General features: G+C 49.8%; 1 long non-coding RNA gene across 1 annotated transcript; it reads left to right on the top strand.

Moving 5' to 3' along the window:
• The first annotated feature begins 262 nt into the window (after positions 1–262).
• On the top strand, positions 263–17215 carry LOC144170276 (uncharacterized). The gene is made up of 3 exons (XR_013322585.1): positions 263–677; positions 1164–1200; positions 15506–17215. It is a non-coding gene; the product is annotated as an uncharacterized LOC144170276 (long non-coding RNA).
• The last annotated feature ends 237 nt before the right edge of the window (positions 17216–17452 follow it).

The raw sequence follows: 17452 nt of genomic DNA on the forward strand, positions 1-17452 counted from the left end.
GTCATTTCTTCCAAAGAAACCGCCGCCGGATGTGACGGGCAGAGTGCGACCGGCCGCTCTAGCGGCCACGCAGCACAGAGAAAGAGAGAGGGCGGGAGGATGGGGGAGAGGGTGGAGAGGCGCCCAGACACAAAATGACTGCGCGCATATGTGAACAAATATCACGTGGTGCCGACCGACCAATGACAATCCTGGCGGCACATAACAATGAGAGAAAAGAGTGCCGATATTCTAAAAGCCTTTATTTAGTGACGCTAGCTGCACAGTGGCTGTAAAGATTGTAAACACGGACGGAAGATCACACGTGAAGTTGTAGAAGCTTTCCACATTTCGGAAAGGGAAGACACGTGCATAAGCCCAGCGTAAGAAAGTGTTGCTTCACTCAAAAGAGATTGCATATCTGCGGGGGTCGTGATTGTTTTTTTTTTTTTTCGCGCGTGTTTCAGTTCGCTTTCGGTCCACGTTGCGATCTCTGTTAGCACATCTCTGCGCAGTGTTCTTTTGTATTTTTTGCATTTTTGCTTTATCGCTTGTTTGTGTTGTGGTTCCCCATGCATATATATTTCCTTTCTACCTAATAAAAATTCAGTTGTTTGACCAGCGGCTGTCCTGTGTGTTCCTTCTCTACGTCTCTGCGTCTTCTACGCTGGTTCCGTTCATGATTGTTATGACCACTGGTAAGTGAATATAGTCTAATGCGCTCGAGTAGAATTGTATCGGAGCGCAAGAGCACCAGATCGGCCGTATTCCTAATTGGTGGTGGGAAAAAGGCTCTTAGTTGTGCCCGCGGTCGCTTTCGAATGTCGGAAATACATGACCATATGAAGTGAAACGAATTCCACTGTTTAGTGTCGGCGCCGAAGAAATTGAAAGCGGGCGCAGATTTGATAGATGTGGCGCCATGGTAATTAAAACTTGCGAATTACATCCGGTGTGTAAGCTGGGTTTGCTCGTGCTTTGTCGGCATAGATGGCATGCATCGGTATCTCCCTCCTGGCAGCGTGAAATCTGCAGAGGGGCAGCCTCTGTTGGAATTGTTGCCGCAGTTGTCATATTTGTTGCTATCTGATTTAAGATGCAGTTGAGGTGTTGCCAACGGGCGTGGTAGCCAGTAGAGTAAAAGGAGGCACTCCCAAGCTGCGTGATGTGCTTTGTGGTTTCAGATTGTCCCAGCTGAGTGACCAGGGGTCCAAGCAGACGGTATGTATGCTATATCCGCGCAATGATCGAATTGGGCTTATATTTCGGTTGGCATGGTGCACTGTGAGTGCGAGCCTTGTTAAAAGGTCCTGGAAAGCAACGCGTGAATCCGTAATAATACGACAATGGTGATGTTCGGGTTGCTGGTAGATATGAATTCGTCGAGTATGCCAAAGAGCACGACATCGTCAGTAATTGCGCACCTGTTGGTGAACTGAGGAGATCCATTAAGGGTTGGGTATTTCAGGGCACGTCGAAGCGACTGGTGCGCTCACGCCGCTAACAGCTGCATCTGACTCCTTGAAGCCTTTGTCGTAGGTCAGTAGAGCAACGTGGTGCTCCAGTACAACTTGGTGGCGTCGTGCAATGGGGTGTTGGCAGATAGGGCCAAGTGCTATAGCATAGCCTCGGCTGAAGAGCAGGCGGCACATTGGAGAGATCTGTGCGGCCGTTTTCGCACATGGGCGATATATGTGCGACCGTTTGATGGTCCCGTTGTTGTAAAGCTTGCCGCAATACGGAATAACGTCAAGTCGCTGTTGGTGACGAACTTAATCTTTTCCACCAGGATGAGGAAAGTAGAAGCAGTGCAGCCTTCCAGAGGAGATCGGCTCTGGTGCCTCGGAGGAAGCCCATGGTACTACGAATCGTGGCACGGTGCAAGACACCGAGGACTTTCATGTGTCCGTCTAGGAGGCTATAGGCGGACAAGCTACTCATGCTGCGACGGCTCGTGTTAGGGTAAAGCAGGCGCGCGGTTGTGTTCCAACATACTTGTTAGACATCGCTGTAACTATAGGTGCAAATTTTGCAGCCACGTCGTTCTTAATTTACAGATCCGTGCAGTGGGGCTGTCGCAGTTGCTAACTGGTAAGCCCGAGAGCCCGATAGTGCCGTTCTAGGACACAATGTAGTGTTGTCTATTTCAATCCGTAATTGGTAGACCGGATTCGTGTCTCGGTGGCCGTAGGCTCTGACAAATTCTGACTTGTTTGGAGACGATTGCAAGCTGAAGACTGTAAACTCACAAGGGTAAACGCATCCGCGAGTATATAGTTCCACCGTGAGTCGGCCTAGTTGGAATCTATCCATGGCTTTACCGATGCGCAAACAAACGAGGACGAAGAAGGAACCAACACGGACAAGCGCACTCTAACAACTGAATTTTTATTGAAGAAAACGAAAGACCTATATACCCACAAACCTGCGCACCATCATCCCAAAATATTTTTCATCACGCATAGCACACGCATCAATCACATGTCGAAATCAGACATTACAAGATAGCATCTCTATTTCTTTGTCCAATAAGGCCACAGAAGGGTGACTAACACACTTGGTTTTATGCTTTGATATGTGAAATGCTTCAACAATCTCTCTGGAAGTTTGATTGTGATGAGTAAACAAAACAACTGTTTTATCGAACAAGGGTGTGCAACCACATTCTTTACAATGTGTGGCCAAGTGCGTGAAAGGCCTTCTTTTCAAGCTCGACGCATGTTCCATTAATCTTATATTAAGGCACCTTCCAGTTTGACCTATATACACGCGCTCACATTTATCCAATGGAATCTGGTAGACAACATTCTTAGTACAATCAACAAACGGACGCTTGTGGGCGATAGTGCAGACTTTCATAACTTCATTCTTACCCTCAAATTTTCTTTTTACACTAGGACAAACACTACTGATTTTGCTTTTAGCGGAGAACACAACTTTCACTTCAAAGTTCTGGGCCACCTTTTTTAGTCGGTGGGAAAGACCATGTACTACATAAGGGATTACCGAAATTTTAGGGCGGTCTTCTGCTTGTTCTCTTTCTGCCACTACTTGTGTGTTATGCCTAAGCGTTTTTAGTACCCTTTCACAAGATGCTCTCAAAACACTTAGCGGGTATCCAGCCTCCTGCAATCTAGATACCTGTAATCTGAAGGCCTGGTCTACCGAATGACAGCACGATTTTAGCAAAGCTGCTCTGAAGCATGCAACAACAATGCCATTTTTTACTAGTCTAGAATGATCCGAGGCGTAATTCAAAAGAGGCTTCCCAGCTCTTGGCGAATAAGACCAACACACATGATTGGGCTCGAATTTCACAAGAACATCAAGATACTGCAACCGATCTTCACCTGCTCACAGCGGAGCCAACGGAGTGTTTCTTCGTTGCTTTCATCGGGCTCTATTGTGATGATTCCTCTGGAAGTGTTGGGCTTGTAGGGAGACAGTTTGATTTCTACAGGGACATTTTGACGGGCACCTTTGAGGTCGAAATGGAGTGACGTGACGAGGAGTAGTCTCGATGCGTGAGTGTCATCATAGACTGTGTCTTCTGAGTGAGGCTGCGGTGCAGACGCCAAAGCGCCGGTAAGCCTCTCGCGTGACTGAGGGTGTCACATAGATTTGTCCAGTAATATTGGTTGAGCTCTTTTTGATAAGCGGTAATAAGTTGGTACTGTTTCCGAATCTTTTGGAGATCTTTCTGGCATTTTCCATTAGATCTATAGGTGCGAGTGAGCTTATGTACTTTTTTCCAAAGGTTAGCCATGTGGTTGTCCATGTGCGGTGTTTCCATAGCACATTCGATGTCCTCCTGTGCCCGGGTAGATGTTGTGGTGATTAAGGAGCAGAAGTCCCGTAATGAGGCTGGTGGGGATGCACTAATTATAGCCTCCCGAAAGGCATCCCAATCAATTCGCTTCATGGTCTTCCGTCGCCGGATCTTCTTCCCACGGAGGTGGATAAGTATTGGGAGATGATCACTGCCCCAAGTTGTAGAGAACGGTAACCATTTGCGAGTAAGGCCAGGAGTAGCCCAGGTTAGGTCAGGGGTCGTATCTTGCTGCGAGGAATGAAGGCCAACTCGAGTGGTCATGCCTGGTTCATTAATTAAAATGAGATTTGAGGCCTCGGCGGCGTCTTCTAGCGCTTGTCCACGAGAATGAGTGTGGGCATAGCCCCATGTGGTGCTCTGTGCATTGAAGTCACCACCGAGAAGGATTGGGGTACCGGGAAATTGGGCCATGAGAGCAGGAAGCCAGGCGAAAGAGGCGTTAGTTTTTGTTGAATTGACAGGTTTGTAATAGGGAGTGGCCACGATCATAGCCTTACCGCTAGGTAAGCGGGTGTGCACCGCGACGACTTCATGGTTGTTGGAGTTAAATTCGCTAGAAAAAATTTGCTGGGTACCTACGGAGGAACGCACCAGAACTGCAGCGTAACCGGGGAGAACAGAAGTGGTAAGAGAACCACGGCGGATGTGATGAGGTATAGAGGGGTTAGAAAACGTAACATACCCAGCTACGTGAGGGGTACAGCGTGTTTCTTGGAGGAGAATATAGAGTGGTTGAATTTGTTTTATTTTCTGTTTGAGGATAGTTTCTTGTTGACAGAAGCTTCTGCAGTTCCACTGTAGGGCAGTCGCGGGTGTACCTATTGTGGCTGTTTGGTGGGTCGCGATGGGACTTTGCGAGGGGGTTCTTTGGGGGGCTCTTGCTTGGGCAGTTTCTGAATAACAGATTCAATTAGGGTTCTGATCTGGCTGAGTTGGTTGTCAAAGTTTTCCTGGTCTTTTTTTCGATCTGCCTGGCGCGCGAGACGCTCATAATGAATGTCCGTGCGGACAGCCTGGAGGGCAAGTTGAAGAGGGGAGTCGTGGGACGACTTGGAGGTTGGTGTGCGCTTGGTGCTGGGGCTACGGCTGGGTCTGTTTTGGGAGGTCAGGCGGAGCTTGGAGTTAGACTTCGCGGGAGGCTTTGTTCTGTCAAGGAGGCGGCTTCTGAGCTCTTGGTTCTCTAATGGTTCGTGGCCAGGTACCCTGGCCACGAACCATTTTCTTCAGGCAACCAGGCGGCTCATGTGGCCGCTCAGGAGAGTTCCCCCTCTTATCCTCCACTGGTGCCTGGGGTAAGGCCGTCGCGGTCCCCCTCTACCTCCCCAGCGATGCGTATTCATCAGCACAAGAAGGACCGACGCACACGTCTAAAAGCCCTAACTCCAGCTGGCTACCTCAGCCGCCTACCTCCTATTCCCCGCTCAGGCGAAATTTTTATTAACAAATATATTGCAAATTCAGCATACACACCTGAAACACTTCGCAAGTGGTACACCCCTCAGCTGCCCCCTCGATGTCCTTACTGCCGTGCCACCACTCCATCAGACCTCGCACACCTAGTTTGGTGGTGCCCAGCTTTCGCCACGCACCGTACATTTAAATCTCCCCAACCCCATCCCGATCCACAACAAACTGATGCACAACTATTATATGAAATAGCGGTTTATTCATTTAAAAGCGGTCTGGCACGGGTTGTTTGAGCGGGTCCTCCCCCGAACGAACTGGTGTATGTGCTCTAACCCTATTGCGATCACCATGAACTGGCCCATGAATTGCAGGTTCTAAGAACTGGCCCAGTTATTGAGTCTACTGAGAACAACCAGCATTTATTTGTTTTTTTTTTCTCTTACCCTCCCTCCCCATTCCTTTCCCCCATCGTGACCAGTGGTCATCCTTTTCTATTAAAGGCTGTCTCTCTCTCTCTCTAGGAATTTCTGACGTAAATTTTAGCCCTTTTCCTCTGGAAACAAACGCCTCCATTACCCGATCCCGAAAGGCATCTATGTCAGATTCTGAGCCCAGAACTAAGTAGTCGTCTACATATCTGAACACCTTCGTCACTACGCCGTCCAAGTGTCTGGACAGTGCCCTGTCAACACTACTTAGAAAGATTTTGCTGAGGACTGTCCGTGTTGGTTCCTTCTTCGTCCTCGTTTGTTTGCGCATCGGTAAAGCCATGTATATAGTTCAATTTGCATGCGCACAGCGTCTGAAAGTCCTCCGCTTCCGCCCACACCATGATGTCATAAGCAAAGATAGCAAAGCCAGCGAATCCGTCTTTTCGAGGGATCTGGCCATTCTATTCATAGCCAAGTTAAAATTAAAAGCATTGGTCCTAGTATGAAACTCTGCAGCACCCCCCCCCCCCCCCCCTTCCCCCGTCAAGGAAAAACCGCTGTGTTCATTTATCACCACAGCTCGACAGCTGAACTGGGCGTTGTTCGAGGAAGCTTCGTATCCAGGTCGGTTCTCGTTGGCAAGCGCGAACTCCTAGATAATACTTTCTTGATTGACATTATCAATTAAAAGCTTTGTGCATGACCACTGCCAGGTCAAAATATTCTCTGAGCTTTCGTGGCGTCCGATTAATAAATTTTCGTAAAAACCGTAGGTAGTCTTGAATCCCGACATTGGGCCGGAAACATGCCGGTGCCTGGTGAGACCACGCTGTTTGTTCCCGGTGATATTGCATTCGGTTGTTGATTCGACACTCCATACGTTTGCATACAGTCGGTGTAAGTGCAATGATCACATTTTTTTCTGTTTACAGACGTTTTCGCTCTGTTTAGGGATGGGATGAATGCTCCTGTCATGGCCAGGGGCCGAGGATGGTTTGCATGCCTTGCCCACATTAAAAAGAAACAATGGTACAGCTCAACAATGAGATGTATAGTATTCCGATATCAAATGCCATCAAGATAAACGTACGACACGAACAGAATAAAATACATTAGAAAGCCCGAAATGTCCGGAGCAAATAGTGTTTGAATTTTTACACACTAATTGAAGCAATTAGGCGACATTCATGCGTATAGACATCAGTTCTTTAATTGGTCTTGTTGATTCGTTAATGAAACTTTGTTGACAGCATTCTATTAAAGAAGTATAAGCGATACACGAAGACATTACCTGCAATTGCCAGTTGTTGGAACTCCAAAATTTCTTCTGGTTCTGGCCCAACTGATACATTACTACGAAAACTATATACGGCACAGCCCTTAAAATATTTGTTCGAAAATGAATTAACATGGTTAAGCTTACGCTAAATTAAGATGAATAAATAAGGTTATATAAATCATAGAACCGCCACAAATTCATGACCTGCAACTGTTGCTGACGGAGGATTGCGGGGTGAATCTCTCGGCCGCGCACCCTGTCTTCCCTTCGAGAAGCGTAGAATGTGTACTTCGAGAAAAGATTTCGGGATATTTCGGGCAGTCTATTAGAGCTCTCGGTGAACGATAGTCCGGATAAATCGGTGCGTTTCGCCGTATGAATGAGGCGACGTCGACTCGCCAGTGAAGGCCAACAACGCGCACTTCTCAGGAAAAGACATGAAGGCCTTGTTTCCGCAGAAAAGCGCGTCTGCTGATTCACTGCTTTTCAAAGCCACAGGCACACCTGTAGGCGTGTTACCTGTGGTCAGTGGTAAGCAAGTGCCCTCCCCAGATTTAACCGTACCCAAAACTCCGTTTACTCACCTGCATTTCAGCATGCAGAGGTTGATTTTGGTTTCGGCAACTGGTTCACCTAAACATTTGTTACCTCAACGAGAGCGCCGTTCGTCCCTAGTATTTCTTTCTTGTGTCCCGTCTTACAGCGCTAATGCAATGTCCTTAGTATCAAATAACCAACTACAACTAGCCCAACTCTCCGTCCTTAATTCACCTCAACTTCACCCTTAACACGTCTCAAACTCGGCCTTGCCTCAACCTTAGTAGTGGTCTTCAAAGGTGCAAATCGTTCCATGGCAGGTGCAGTTTTATGGCTCATAACACTTGTTTTAGGCGTAGTTAAAGTTAGGAGCTATTGAGTTTTGTTCAATGCATTTTCGCAAGGTTGTCATTAAACGTGAGAGCTTACGTCGGGTGAAATATCGCGTTTAAGCAGCGGTGTTACCATGTTCTGGAGAGGTGGAAGACACCAATCGTAACTCTGCGGGCAGGCACTTCCGCCAACGGATTGCACAAAAATGCAAAAGTGTTCTGAAAAGTATTTTCGCCAACATTCGTGTTCCTCGCCGCACAGGTAGAATGGTGTTTCTGGAATAGTTTCTTAGGTTCCTAACAGTCTACGGTCTGGGCTGAATTTGTTCGGTTTACGTGACATTGTCACCCTACCTATGTACTCCGCATGCGTTGACATTTACCAGCGACAACCAGCAGCAACTTGCGTACTGTATTATCACACAAATTTGGGGCGAAAATTTCCGTGCACCTCTCTGAGCGTTTAACATTCGGCAGCATTTATACCTTTGTCACACGCGGGCACTTTCAATCCGGATTGAAGCAATGCGCGATTGACTTTTCGAGCGCGCTCGACGCATCGCTGCTGCTACATGGTACGTTTCAATCCAGATTGAGAAGTTCTGCACTCACATAAGCCAGATGGCGCCTTAAAATGTATTTCGGTGGGAGCGACGAGTTTAAAACAGGGTAAGGGAGAGATGGGAGAAGTCAAATCTATTAGGTTAGCTAGGAGTAGGGCAAGTAAGTGGAATAAAACAGGCAAGTCGGTTGCTGAAAACCGACGCCCCGATTCAAAGGGAGAGCCACTAATCATCATCATCATCATCATAATCATCGGCCGGCGAATGGTAACGTTCCGCGGTCGCAGGTGCACGTAACTAAATAAATGTCATCGCACCTTTATTTGAGTCAAGTTATTTGATACAATTTGTGGCGTTAGTTGAAGTTGTCGCCTTATGGGCCATTACTCAGCGGGGACGAGAGTATCGCCGCTTTCATCCGATCGAACTTAGAAACCTCAATCACGCTTGGGGAACCATGATTGAGTTCGAGCGGGATCGGGCTCGATCGCGATTGAAACTGGCGTGTCGCAGCTAGCGCCCGATCCGGATTGAGCTTGTTCCAGATCGACTCAATCGCTATTGAAAGCGGCTGTATGACAGGGTGACATGGGCAAAGCCGTCGTCAAGTACAGAAATCCAGCCGATGCGCGGTGTATCGAAAGTAGAAATTGGCCTTGCCTGTCGTTCGGAGGTGTGGACATGTCAACGTGAAACGACGCAGCGATGGCGGATAGGGTCTATATCGGCGGCGCGGCTCCAAGGACGGCCAAGAAAGGGAACGAGAAAGCGACCACATCTTCGGCAAGTTGGGCGCGAATCGTTGGGAAGCGTTGGGCGGCCGCGTTGAGGATACATCATACATAGCGCAGCCTCCTAGCTCTAGTACCTTATGGAGGGAGTCCCTGAATTGCATTATTATCCCGGAATTGTATTATTATAGAATGCACACTTGTCGAAGCCGTTCGGTACTACAAACCATGATCGCTAAAAGCGTTTTCTTGCGTCTTTGGTGAGCCGAGAACTGATGGTCCTCTTCCTGGTCCTGACGATCGATGAATAACGTGGCACTGCAAAATCAGTGTTCTGGGCACAAATGAACCGCACTACCACTATGAGTGAAGTATTTAACCAGAACTTTGATCTGAAATTTTTGGCATTATTTTATATGATTCAAATGTCCTTCAATCTTTAGATATTATTTCTTTACTATTGTTGCTAAATAATTCTTTACCACTTTGTTTAAATCCTCTCATTACCACCTATTTCTTTCTTAATGTTGTACATGCTCCCCAGCCGCTGTGGCACGAGGCATGCTGCATTAGTGCACCAGGTCGACTTCTTTCAGTTTCGTGAGAGTTACTTACCTCCTAAAGATTTAGGTATACGAACTCCTTGTGTCCTCGTCGGTGTAAAACAGCCATTCGTTACAGCTGGGTTCCCTTTCCCTCACTGACAGTTAGCTTTTCTTATTATTATTTTATTTCCGTATTCAACCATACATATGTACCTATTTATGAATGTGTTACATACATCCTTCATGTGTAGCCATTGTCATTTAATAAAAAAATAGTTAGACGAATGCCGTTGACGCGCATTGTACAACAGATAGCGAGAACAAAGTAAAATAGCAAAAAGGGTACACGTGAAGTTTTGTTTAGAGTGTCAGCTTCAAGATGGACGAAAAATGAGCCGACGAAACACAACGCTTACACGGCCAGCAATTGACGTTTATTTTTTCACATTAACGCTTATATATATGCCCCCCCCCCCCCCCCCCTTCCCACCCTATTCCATTGCAAAGCAGAAATATTTCTTTCAGAATTTGGAAACTAGCTCTAAGTGTTTTGAACTCCCGCAAGCGAGCTTTCGAGCTGTCCGAAGTATGCTCCTAAAGCGTTTAGAACTTTAGAGTAAACGCGTAAAAATACATTGACAATACAAGCGATCGGTTCCACGTTAAAGAAAAAAGTCACCTAAATTTCTCGTCAACCGAGTTAGAGTTTCACTTGTTATACTTTTTTAACTCGAACAAGAAAAACAATGTTTTTGGTTATTTTTCGGATTTTGATACTACGTAAAAGCGCATGCTTTGTTTTGTCGCGCTGCTGTGACAAGCGCATAAATTTACTATGCTCTTAACGATTGTTTCCGTCTTTTCACTCAGGTTCACGTGCAACTTCAATCTAATGCATCGCCATCTTCTTGTACGGCTGACATATTTCAACATCCTAAGACTCACCCCTGCAAGCGGACTGTGACTGAGCTAGGGAACGATTTCGCAAACACGCAAGCGATAGTGCCTGCGAACATTCGCCGCAGGCGGTGAGTCAGTTATGTTGGCCGCTGTAGCAAGCGTCTTTCTGCGAACTTGACACAATTGTTTACGTGCTCCTCCGAGTAGCCGGTCTTCCACAAGTCTGGAAGAGGAGGGGGGGGGGGGGGAGGGGGGGGGGGAAGGGGGGGGGGACGTTGTTTACAGCCCCGGCAAAACTTTTCCAAATCTAAAATGCGCCACAGGCGCCCGGACTTTCCTAAATTGCGTGCCGGTAAATTGTCAATGCCGAATTAACACCCGCTTACAGAGCGGAAAGTGACGTTTGAAACTCTCGCTGGCCGGGGATGGATAAATAAACAAAAATAAGAGAAAAGACGTAGAAGAGAACATAAAAAAATATCCTGATGGAGAGAACTGAACGCCTAAAATCCCGGGACATCTCCACTAACGTGAAATCTGGGGAGGGGCGAAGCATGCAGAGTATAAGTGTATTCGATTATTGTAAGGCCCTCCTTGCCCCACGGCGCGCGCTGGTTAGGCGCTGGAGAATCTTCGGTGGGAGGAGCAATCGCGCTTGCTGAGGCGGTGGCGCGCTCTCTTGCGTTGAACCGGATTTAAGTAAATGAGAGACAGACTGGCCGTAAGTTGTCATCTTGTCACACACCGCAGCATGCTAAGTATGCTTTACAGGAGAAAACCTGGAGTTTGAAATCAACTTCGAAACGGAATTTACCAAATTTCTGTTATTAATGCAATTAAATCCTGACTATTCATTTGTTTTAAATTAGTTTAAATCATGTTAGTTAATTTTGAACCGGTTTTATCCATCATACACAAGTTTTCTCACCATCGTTTGACAGCTTGATTGACCGTGATGACATGAGACGACGACAGGAGACGCCGACAGCCCGAGCCCCTAAGGTGCTTCACCCCTAAAAGTTAAGAGACATTAAAGTGGCCTACGTTGCTACGAAATCACACATCGAAATGTCTTACATGCGGTGACCTGCCACGTTGGAAAGGCAACCATCGGCATTGCTATCATGGTATTAGAAACGAAGTCGTATAGCATCATGATATCAGCCTACAAAAGCGACTACCAAAAAAGTAAGAGAGAGAGAGAGAGAGAGAGAGAGAGAGAGAGAGAGAGAGAGAGAGAGAGAGAGAGAGAGAGAGAGAGAGAGAGAGAGAGAGAGAGAGGTAAACTTTATTTGTGTCCAAAATGGAAGGAAGGAGATGGGTGGGAGCCTTCACCAGTTCCTTCCTCCTTAAATGGCCGCCAGGAGCCCTTGTGCCCTGGCAGTATCTTCGGCCATTTACTGCGTTTAGTTGAGTCTCCGGGTTGGAGCTGGGCAAGACGGTCCCGCGTGAGCAAAGAAAGCAGCAGGGACCACGCATCTTGTATTCTGAGGGCAATCTGCGCAACTGCATGATTGGGGTTCTGTGAATCTGAGCACCTGTAGGCTGCGATACCAGATGCACTGCGCCGCATGCAGGAAGCGTTCGCCGAAATCGAAAGCGCTCGCCTGACGCGAGCTCGAGATGCATGTGCCCGCGCGGCCGTCGTTGTGCGACGTTTCGACGCCAACTTTCCTTGACCCTCCGCACTCGCTTAAACTCTGCGGCGTGACGCAGAGCATGCTTGGCGCGTGCCCACGAGCAGACGAGCAGAGACAACGGGCGCAGACCCGGCCGTCGCCTTGGCCGGTTGTGTTTGCTGTTACTACACGCTCGCGGGGTCCGCGGCAGCCCCCGTGTTGCAACCCCGCCGACGGGCAGCGGAGTCGCTCGAGATGCCGAGGACCTTGCGCCGACTTGGCGCGGCGTCAGGCCCGTGCTCTACGGAGCGTACCCTGCAGCGGGCGTCTCGCACGGTTGCAGCGGCAAGTATTTTGGACGGGCCACGACCGGGGCCCCACGTCAGCGTGGCCTTGGCCGGCCGCCCCGGGTTTCCCGGAGGCCGCGCTTGTAAACAACGCTGCTGTCGCGAACGGGGCCATCCCTGCTGCCGCTGGCCGCCGGCCCGCTGCTTGCGCCACAGACGCACGCGCCGAGGTGGATCGCGTACCGAGCATTGCCGCTGTGCAGGTGCTGCGCGGGCGACCATGTGTCTTAACGGTTGCGCCTCCGGTATGCCCCGCAAGTAGAGGCGCAGAGTAATTGCTACTAGTGATGAAAATGCGCGAACGTTTATTTCGTCGAGCAGGATTTATCGTTGCGTAAAGTGGGCGTCTAGACAGTGCATTCCATTGCATCCCAGCCGCCCCGCGCACTAATGAGAGGGAGATGACATAATCCCCCGGCATCTATTTCGCGACCGGTTGTTGCGTAGGCAGTTGTACGTGCGGTTCGCTTTGGTTAAGAAAAGTACTTGTCGGATCAGTGTGCAGCTGTAAGCTTCGGGGATTCCCTTTTGTTCACGTTCAAAAATGCGCTACATGAGAAGGGTACGAGACAGACGACAGGACGGTTACCTGTACAGGACAGTGATCTGTCTGGTTGGTCGTTGTGGAGTATCGCATTGGGAACCATATAAAAAAAAGAAAAATGAAAAGTTGTCAAAAGCCAGCCTTTTCTGTCAGCCAAAAAAAAGGCTCTATTATGTCAAGGATTTCTGAAATTAATTGCTGCGTCATCATCTGGTCTGGCGCCTGGCTTCCTGATATTTCCGCGTTCAAAGAACTACCTGCATACTGGCGACAGGTGCCTCGCGTGCGCACGCGCCACATCGGATGGCCTAGCAATAGCTTTCAGCACCGAGTGGCGTGCTTTCCGATCTTGCGCTCCCAAGCATAACGTGCGTATGCCATAGAACATGTATTTGAAAGCAACGCAAGGGCTTCACGGCTTGGCACTGGCGCACGCTTATCCCAGACCAATCTCAGAGAGAGCAGGGCAGTACTTAGAACTTGCAGCGCTGGGTCGGATGCCGCCTTGAAATGACAAAAAAGTATAAATCAACCCCCCCCCCCCCCCCCCGCAGGTTCACCACTACCCTTCCCCTAAATATCACGGAAACACGCTGAAAAGTCCTTGAAGTGTTCCCGTGACCGTGATGTACGGAGTTATCAATACGTCTCTAGAGGGGTGTCAAAAACCACAGAAAAGCCACCGAATATATCTTCCGCTGAATTAGTGTGTAGACGTCCAGCGCCAAGGTCCAACCTAAGCAAAGCTGTTGCAGCTAGACACTAGTCAAAAAACAGTGCGCTTTGCCAGCGCTAACTCGATGACAATGCCTTATCATCACAAAACCAGACATAGTGGTAGCTGCCGTACTGCACGTTTAGGATTGGTTAACTTTGTGAAAGTCGCTCATTCACGTCGTTCATTTAGTCAAGTTTCACAAAAAAACATAATTTCAGGGCTGTTCAGGTAACCTCATACATAGCGCCGCCGAGTGAGCATGGAAGAACAAATAATGGAAGATTCATTGGCGGTTGTTTTAAGAATGCCGGATCTCAGATTCCCTCGCCCTCGCAAACACGATGTTCGACCCAATGCGCACGCCATTTCCCGACTTTAGAAGCCAAATTTTTCTGCAACTGCGAAGTTTACGAGAAAGCTGTTCAGCTTTCCTTCGTGGCCGTACGGCTGCATTTCAGGTGGATGTCAAATTTATCTTCGTAAAAAAATTACTACCTTGGGGATTTCCCCTAAACTGGTTGAATAAAGGATCGCGAATGTATGAGGTGATCGTGAATGTATAAGTGAAGGTGAGCCGACATCTAATTCACCGAATTAGACGTCGGCTCCGCAACAGCTTTCCGGGACGACAACGTCCAGAGGGCTCCTGCGGCAAGACACACAGGTGTGAAAGAGCTAGGTAGCCTCGTTCCCTGCCAATGCTTGCGGCTGGGAAGGGAGGGAAGGGGGGGGGGGGAAGGGGGGGGGGTCTGGGAGAAAATTGCACTATACTCGGTTACAACTCAAGAACAGCACCACCTCATGTAGTGTATCACTCCGCCAAAGCGCCGGACCCGTGACGTGCTATGAATGCGTGATATCGTCTGCCTTGTCTCACGCAGTTTGTTTGTCGTCACTGGAGTCGTTTATAAGCATATTAAGTCCAAAAAATCACGGGAACGGCTCACGCCATGTTCAAAATATTCCCAGTAACGCCCTACTTGCGCCGCGCGGAGAAACATCCGGCTACGGTGATAATTGCACAGCGGCAACTTCCGGTGCCGTTCTTAAGTTGTCACCGAGTATAGGTACACTAACTTCTAATCAAAGCTTCTCCTCAGGTTACAGGACGCTGGCCTTGTCATTGAACGTCACCCACGATTTCCTCAGCCCGAGTGCTATGTAAGGAAGAAAAGCTACAGATGCATGGCCGTTCCGCACTGCGAATGTGGGTGACCAGCGGAGGAAAAATCATTGTCACTTAGTATCGATGGCTACAATGACATCGTTGTCGCTGTGATATACCACCCTGATCGGCCCATCGCAACTGCAGGCACGTCCTTGGGTGCGCACAAAACGATGCACGCTTACGCTGCTGCCGGTTCGCCAGTATCGGTGCGGCATCGCAAGGCAAATCGGCAAAAGGCGTAAACCCCCTTCTTTTCGGCTCCGGCACATCCAGGTTCCAATCACCGACCACGAACACAGGTGTGAGGACACCTAAGCACTTCTTAGGTGTACGGAATTTGCTTCCGCACCGCTTCCTCGGCTTCGTTCACTTGCCGCTTCACGCGATTTGTTTCGCGATCTTTTTCCGCCCCACGCTTTCGAGTAGCTTCGATCTGTCTCCTGCGCGTTGCGCGCGGTACTCGTTCCATTTCGCAACGAAGGCATGCGCGAAGCCAACCTTCTCCGCTTACTACAATCGTTCGTCGTTGGTCAGATCTCCTATACCGGCTCCTTCCACACGTGGTTGGCGCAGGAGGGAGACAATATCAATGCTGCTATACGCAAAGCCTACAAAGTCGCCCTCGGACTACTACAGTGCACCAGCAACAGGGCGCTCGAAGCCCTGGGAGTCCACAATACCCTGGACGAAATATGCGAAGCGCAGAGAACTGCACAAATCGCACGCCTCCGGGAAACGCCGACCGGAAGAGAGATACTACACAGGACCGGACACTACCACAGCACGACCTGCGCCGCCACAACAGCTCCGCGGGAAAGGCAGGATGTGGTAGGCGGGGCTGACGCCGCCAGACCACGCGAACGACTACCACGATCGCTGTGCGAACAGATAGTCGTCACACCCTTACCTCGTAACACGCATCCAGAGAGGAACAGGGAAAGGCGAACGGCGAGAGCTAGGACGCTGGCAGAAACATACAGCACCGACAACACTGCGGTGTACGTCGACGCGGCCCGCTACCCGCACCGACCCCGAACCTACGTTGCGACCGTCATTCGAGCCACGGACGGTACCACCATGAGTGCGGCGAGCTTCGCAGCGGACAACGCTACACAAGCGGAAGAGGCGGCGATCGCGCTAGCCCTGAGGAGTGCTCCAACAATCACCACCATATTAAGCGACTCCAAGCGAGTGTCCCGTCTGCTTCTTTCCTCGTCCCTGTCTGTTTTTTCGCTGGTAATATGCATCTAACTCCAAGTCAGCTATAGTCAACTACAGCAAAGGCAGCGTGGGTCCTCCGGCCCATCGCTTTCTTCGACCACTACCCGACCCGAAGACCAACACTACACACCTCAGGTGGTTTCCTGCCCACGTCGGCCTCATACCCAGCGGAGTGGCCAACCGGAACGAGAGGGCGGACGCCGTCGCGCGCGAGCTTACACACCGCGCGGCGCCCCCCCCTCCGCCTCTCGAACACGGCGCGGGCCGCAGGGTATGACGGTGAAGGCGACGAGGAGCAAGGAAACGACAACGAGGAGAACGAAGAGGAAGAAGACTACGAACCACTACTAGAGTACGGGGAAATACTCCGGTACTACAAAGAGCAAAGAAGGACACAACCCCCACCTCATCCCGGACTCAACCGGCACGAGCAGGTGTTACTCCGACAACTACAAACAAGAACTGTGATTACACCGGCTCTGGCGCGCTACGTGTGCCCAGGACGCTTCAAAGACTACATGTGTAGTGAGTGCGCGAATGAACCCGCTACCCTGTCCCACATCCTGCAAGCCCACCACCACCACCGAGACGAACAGGGTGGCGGACGAGTGAATACCGGTGCAGTGCGCGATCCCCAGTGTTGTGACACCCCAAACGCGGACACCGCTGACGCGTGCGCAAACGCCGAGTGCGCGAGTGATACGTGTGAGAACACTACGAGTGCTAACACTACCCCGACCGACATCCCACCGGATGTAGTGAAAATGATCACATCGCCGAACTGCGCGCAGCAGAGGCAAGCCATCCAGCGGCTCGAGGAAGTCCTGGCTCGGCAAGAGCGAACGGAGCACTCTGACGCCGGCGCGACTCACTACCGTGCCCATCCAAGGGTACGGGGGAGAGGCTGCGTGGCTGGAGGAAGCTTAGTAGCTCGAGCCGGGCCACTGGCCCAATACCCCTCGAGGCCTTAACCAAGGCAGGAATGGGAAGAGGACACCGCCTACTTCACAGGGTCTCCTGATTCCCCATCCCCACGCAGGATCATGCAATAAAGTCTTTCTCTCTCTCGTTCCATTTCGCTTGTGCCATTCCACAGCGCATGCTATATAACACCTCGCGCTAGGAAACGGCTCGCGCTTCAAAGACGCATAGAGCCTCGGGAGTTTTGTTGTGAGGAGGTGGAGGAGGAGGATGAGGAATAAACCTTTATTTTCTATATGTAGAGCAGGTGGGTGGCCGCCCTATAATCCAGGCAGCCGCGTGCTTTCGCTGCTCGGGTGGCCCACTGGATCAGGTTTC

The sequence above is a fragment of the Haemaphysalis longicornis genome, unplaced genomic scaffold, assembly GCF_048455015.1.
Source record: "Haemaphysalis longicornis isolate Haplotype H1 unplaced genomic scaffold, Haemaphysalis longicornis Haplotype H1 scaffold_1, whole genome shotgun sequence".
NCBI classification, from domain to species: Eukaryota; Metazoa; Arthropoda; class Arachnida; order Ixodida; family Ixodidae; genus Haemaphysalis; species Haemaphysalis longicornis.